The sequence below is a fragment of the Cryptomeria japonica genome, chromosome 11 (genome assembly GCF_030272615.1).
Source record: "Cryptomeria japonica chromosome 11, Sugi_1.0, whole genome shotgun sequence".
Classification (NCBI taxonomy): Eukaryota; Viridiplantae; Streptophyta; class Pinopsida; order Cupressales; family Cupressaceae; genus Cryptomeria; species Cryptomeria japonica.
In genome coordinates, this window is record NC_081415.1 from 453,402,414 (window position 1) to 453,409,468 (window position 7,055).

The following is a 7,055-nucleotide window of genomic DNA, read 5'->3' on the forward strand; positions in this document are numbered from 1 at the left end:
CTTTATATAGCCTACATACCATGTCACTATCTTCAAATAGGGAAAACCCATCTGGTTGCTCAATATACACCTCCTCTTCAAGTACACCATTTAGGAATGCAAATTTTACATCCATTTGATATACTTTAAAGCCTTTAAAAGCTGCATATGCAAGAAGCATATGAACTCCTTCCAATTTGGCTATAGGAGCAAAGGTTTCTCCATAGTCTTCTCCTTCTTCTTGAGCATATCCTTTGCACACCAATCTGACTTTATTCCTAATCACTGTGCCATCCTCATTCAACTTATTTCTGAACACCCATTTGGTACCAATGACATTTTTATGCTCTAGTCTGGGTACCAAGGACCATGTACCATTTTTCTCTATCTGGTCAAGTTCCTCTTCCATTGCCTTGATCCAGTCTTCATCTTTATGAGCCTCTTTGAATGTTTTGGGCTCAAATTCAGAGATCATACATGAGTTTTCTCTGATCTTTCTTCTTGTAAGGATTCCTACATCCTTATCTCCTATGATCTGCTTGGGATCATGATTCAGCTTGACATACTGAGGAATGGTCTTGACTGGTTCTTCTTACTTTTCTTCTTCATCCTCATCTTCATCGGTATCAGCATTCACCGGTTCAGGAACACTGTTTCTGGTACTTGGTTGACTGACAACTGGTTCCTAGAAGGTTGCAACCGGTTCATTTATAGCTTGCTCACTGTCAGTTTCCTTAGTTTTCTCAGAGGATTCATCAACTCTTACATTGATACTTTCCATAATTCTCTGAGTCCTATTGTTGTAACACTTGAGAGCTTTACTCTTGGTGGAATATCCTAGGAATATTCCCTCATCACATTTAGCTTCAAAGTTGCCCTGATGTTCACTCCTCTTGATGTAACATTCACTACCAAATACCCTAAAGTAGCTAACCACAGGTGTCTTACCGGTCCAATACTCATAAGGAGTTTTGTCCTTACCTTTCTTGATGAGTACCCGGTTAGTTGTGTAGATTGCAGTGCTCACCGGTTCTCTCCAAAAGGTGTGAGCTACCTTTCTTTGAATCAACATGGTTCTAGCTACTTCAACCACAGTTCGGTTATTCCTCTCTGCTAGGCCATTTTGCTATGGTGTCCGGGGGGCAGATAGTTTCCTCTTGATGCCAAATTCTTCACAATACTTGTTGAATTCACCAAAAGTGAATTCCCCTCCTTGATCAGTTCTGAGACACTTGATCCTTTTACCGCTTTCCTTCTCCACTAATGCTCTGAAAGTTTTGAACTTCACAAAGGCTTCAGACTTGTCTTTCAAGAATGTGACCCACATCATTCTTGAGCAGTCATTAGTGAGAATCATGAAGTACCTATCACCCTGCACACTTCTAGTTTTCATAGGACCACACAAATCAGTATGCACAAGATCAAGCAAGTTGTCAGCAGTGAAAGATTTACCTTTAAAGGTTGAGGAAGACATTTTCCCCAATTGACACTCTCTGCACAAGGTATTATCTGGTTTGCTTAGCACTGACAACCCTCTAACTGCCTTGATCTTACTAGCCTTCACAATGTTATGAAAGTTTACATGGCAGAGTCTCCTATGCCATATCTAGTTATCATCAAACTTAGCCATAATACATGTACTTATATTTGCATTCAGATGAAATAGGTTACCTTTGGTCTGCATGCCGGTGGCCACCAATTCACCATCTTTTCCTATGATTCTGCAAACTCCATTCTTGAATTCCAGAGTGAGGCCACTGTCATTCAGCTGGGCAACACTCAGAAGGTTGTGTCTGAGACCATCAACCCAGTACACATTGTTAGCACTACTCTTTCCATTCAAAGAGATGGACCTTCTGCATTTGACCATGCATGGTGCATCATTGCCAAAGCGAACCACACCTCCATCATACTCCTCCAAGGATAGAAACTTGCTCTGGTCACCAGTCATATGGTGAGAACAACCACTGTCAATGATCCACTCATTGGAATTATCAAATTGGGAGACAAGAGCCTTCTTGTTTGATACATCTTCTTTGACAACAACAAACACAATATCTTCATATTCTTTATCCTCTGATTCTTCATCTGTGACACCTTCATCAACTGCCACAAAACAGTTTCTCTAGTTTCCTCCTTTGAATTTCCTGAACCTTTCTGGTTTGTCCTTGTTATCGCCATTAGGATAGTTTATAGCAATATGTCCTATCCGGTTACAAGAAAAGAATTTCAAAGGTAGCTTACCTTTATACTTACTGGTTCCTTTAGGAAGCTTCATGGCAAGGAGAGCTTCAAATGCCATCAGAATCTCCTCATCATCCATTTCTCTGCTCTGTCTAGGTTCACCACTAGTGCTGGCTTCTTTTCTTTTTCTAGATGGTATAGCAGAGGCTTTAAATGCTGATTCAGTCTTTTGAACATTGCCATCAAAACTATTTAGCTCATAGGCTATCAACTTGGTTATGATGGAGTCCAAGGATACCTTAGTCTTGTCTATTGATCTCAGCTCTTGAATAGCAACAACCCTTATTGCATAGACTGACAATAGGGATGTCAGGACTTTTCTTACCACAGTGGATTCTTCTATTTTACCACCTGCACTCTTGATTTCTCCAACAACTATTTTGATTCTTATTCCATACTGCTGAATGGTCTCACCTTCAACCATCTGCATATCTTCAAACTTCCCTCTCAGGCTTTCTTCCTTAGCCTGTTTTACATGTTCATCACCACCATAGATATTTTCAAGAGCATACCATACCTCTTTGGGATTTACCTTGTCCTGAACATCAATACACTCAATGTCAGATAGACTACTAATAAGGGCTTCCATGACTTGCCCATTTTCTTGTATCTCTCTCTTTTGGTCATCGGTGAGAGTACCGGTAGGGACAACATAGACATTCTCAACATAACTCTAGTGTTGAGCACCCATGCTTCTGATGAATATCTTCATCCTATCTTTCCATATACCAAAATTTTCCCTGTTAAACTTTGGACCTTCCCTCTTCATAATTTGACTGGGATCTTTACCTCAAGCGGTTTAGCTTAAAACACAGAGGACCTGGAGGACACTCTGATACCAATTGATAACTCAATGATGAATGAATAGTACCAAACTGGTACTGAGAGGGGGGGGGTGAATCAGTACAGACAAAATACAGACCTAAACCGGTTCAGCAACAATCACTCCAAATGACTGGCAAATAGTGACACCGGTTTGAAACAGAGTGCAACCAGTAAAACTCAGAACAACTAAAACAATCATAAACCGGTTACTCACTGAGTTTTCCACTCAACTCAGAACTACACTACCATTTCACCCTTATGTATGAACAGGTAATCTATCATCATATCTTCACAATAGCTAGTTCAACATGTTTTATTGATAGGCATAAAACACAAAACCATCATATGCTTAATAGGTAATAACAAAGCATCAAAAGATAAAAGCATCACACATGACACACATATTTTTCACGTGGAAACCCAACTGGGAAAAACCACGGTGGGGATGAATACCCACAAGCTTGTTGTTGAACTCTTTGGAATTTCGCTCTATTAGAAGCCATGTCCGGTTAAAGACATTACAATAGGTTTTGCTAGGAACCGATCTTGTTAGAGATCACCCAGTTAAGGGATGGCTACAATACCTAGTTAAGGGTTAAAACCTATTAAGGGTACCTTGTTAGAGGATTTCAAGAACTCAATAGCTAAAGGATTTCCAGAGCTCACTAGCTTTCCAGATCTCAATAACTTTGAGTTACCCTGTTAAGGGATTTACAGCAAGCCGGTTAAGGCTACCCTATTAGGGGATTTTCCAATTGTTGAGGTGGTTAGAGATCAACAAGTATTACAATGATCTGGTAACAACACTCAATTCCAATGCAGATCCTCTTAAGCTCCTCTTCACCTTCTGCACTTACACTCTATAGGTATAACTTCTCTCTTCTGGTCTAGCAAGGATCTCATATCCCTTCTCTTGGATACTCACACACAGCTTTTGCCAACAACTTCTGAAAGAATCACAACATCGACCTTATAGGACAACAGACAGGTCGGTAGCATAAGCCCTAAACCCTAGACCTGTTAGGTTAAGGAATTGAAACAGTTCAATCCTGATCGTTGATCATACTATATTAAATGTAGCAGATCTTGAATAAATCTCAAGACATTCTCCATCGTTCATTATCCATTGATTTCATTGTGGCTGATAATCCATCACGCATTTTCACCATTTATAAACTTCGCACATTCCCAAGGTAGATAGGGATAGTCTTCTTCATGCAAGATCCTTCACACGTGCAAGGCTGACATGGCAACATGATCTGTTCTTTGTTATACTGCTTACTCATTACACAAAGATCACCTGTTGAGCCATACATGCTTGAAGCACTTCAACCAGAAACCTTGAAGTTGAGACTACCAACCGGTAGTCATACAATGCTTCCATGTGTTGGTTCCCATTACCATATATCGGTTTATCTTGAACAAGCACACAACTTCACTTTGGCACAAATGCCGGTTCATAGTGTTATACCGGTTCTCACATATGCCGGTTCATACCTCTTCAACATATTGACATCAATGACAACATACAATGTCATTATGTCCACATACTGGTTCACATAATGCCAACATTATTACTAAGGAGTACCTCAACATTAACATCTGAATGGGTGGGAGCATCTATTTTAGAAAAAAAACTATATTAATTTTTGATTTAATAACCCATGTGCTATTTTTTTAAAAAGGTAAAAATTTATTTAATCACTAAGAATCCAACAAAGTAATACACACAAAAACCATAACCACCAATAGGCCACCAAAACTCACACAACAAAGTGAGATTGAGAACCAAAAACACCAATAGAGAAAGCCAAACTGGAAGCCAAAGAGTCCAACTGGCCATGTACCAACAAGCTCCAACAATAAGGAGAACCAAGCCCATAAGCATCCCACATAAAGAAACTTATTAGATAAGAATATTCTCAAGAATAAATATTTCTAGACTTTGGTCCAAACATTTTAAGGATAATTACTCCCGATTGCCAAAATTCTAACTACCCTTATTCTCTAAAGCCCATTTACCTAGGAAATCCACCACCTTGTTCCATTCCCTTAGGATATGGACAAAAGAAGCAAAATCCAACAAAATTATTAGATGAAGAATCTATTGACCCATCAATGCCAACTGCTAGTTCACACCTTCAAATTTTTTTATCATTCAACATATAAATAAGGATATGAAAATATGACTCATAAACAACCTTGCACTAGCCAAGTACACATTCCATTTCCAAAGCAATGCGAATATCAAGGGCTTCCATAAGATTGTTAGTTTGATGACCCTTATAGATCAAATAGAAGAAGCAAAAAAATGTCAAACCTATCCCTCCCCACTCCACCAAGCCTCACATGAATCAAATTTCCCTTGGAGGAACCATCAATATTAATCTTGAGGATGCCAACCAAAGATGAGACCATCTAACCTCTCTTTATGTTTTCCTTATGACATGACACATCCTCCTTGACGAAGAAGGCCCCACACCATTTCCAAAAAGATCCCGAACCCTACATCACCTTTACATTTCTAAATTATGAGGGGATATACACCTCACATTTAGCATTAACTATCTCTTGAATCATACCAATATTCCTTTTCCATAATTGTTGAACCATCAAAGTATTTCCCTAAAAAATTTTATGGTTCCTTTGTTATAAAAATGGTGTCTCAACCTTGAAATAATAAAAGGTTACTATTGCTAAATGAGTGTGGGGGGTGCAAGGGGGGTGCCCCCTTGTGGGGTTTGGGGATAGTGCCTCTGAAAGCCACATTTTATGTATAATTATCTTTATAAATATTGACCATTTATCATTAGGTTATAGATCTAATGATAAATAATATGCGTGTTTTTCTTTACCTAGTAGGAAACCCTATAAATTATGAGGGTATTGTATCATGACTATGTATTGTGATGTATTTTGATAGTTTGATAGCTATTGAGTTACATCTATATCTTCGTTGGTGATACTCTTGTGAGAAACTTGTTCTCCAAGTATATTAGAATCTATTATTGATTCCTAAATATATTGGGCAGATTTTAGAGTGTAGGGTTTTCATCTTGAAAGGGTTTTCCCCATGTAAATCACGTGCTGTCATATGCATGCTATTTATTTATTTTTTTCTTAAGTTTTTGTAACCGTTGTAAAGATCTGAAAAGTTTTGCATAACCCTCCTCTCAAGTTTACTGTAGGAAGTTGTTTCTCTACCTTAATTTCCTTACAAGTGGTATTAGAGCTTGATCACCTTTGGTTTCAGTTGTAGGTTGTTGGGTTTTTTTGAACTAATATAGATTTGAGTAGGAGCTTTTGCAGAAGATATTTTATGATCTTATTGCAATAATTTTTAGATGGTAAGTTTGTTAGGGAGAATAGAGGTAGAAATTTTTTTTCTATAAATAATTTTGAGATGTGGAAGCTAAAGATGGAGGATCTTTTAATATGTTGAGATGTATCGGATGCTATTGATGAGAATGTCTTCAGACCTATAGATCCTTCTTCAGACACTTAGTATGCTATTATGGACTACAAAGCTAAGAGCCTAATTAAATTGTGCTTGGCAAACCCTATTTTAATTAATGTATATGAAGAGTCCTCTAAATAGAAGTTATGGAAGAAACTTGGTGACATGAACAATCAAGACAAATATGTAGTGAGCAATATTTTCTTGAAGAAGAAATTATATTCCTTGAGAATGGAAGAGGGTGGATGAAATACATACCACCTAGAATCGTTTAGTATGTTGGTGGATCAATCAACATTTTTTTGTGTCAAGATGGATGAGTAGAAGAAATGCCAGATCTTGATTTGTTCTTTTCTTGATTTGTGGGATTCTCTAGACCTAATGCTATTGCCATTACTTTTGTTATTTTGAAGATTGAATATGTGGTGGCCGCTTCTTTTCTTTATGAAGAGATGAGGAGGAAGGTATCCATCAGTGCTAAGGAGGCCCTAAATATTCATGGAAGGCCTAAGGAAACAAACAAGAAGAATAAGATGTGTAGTAAATCCAA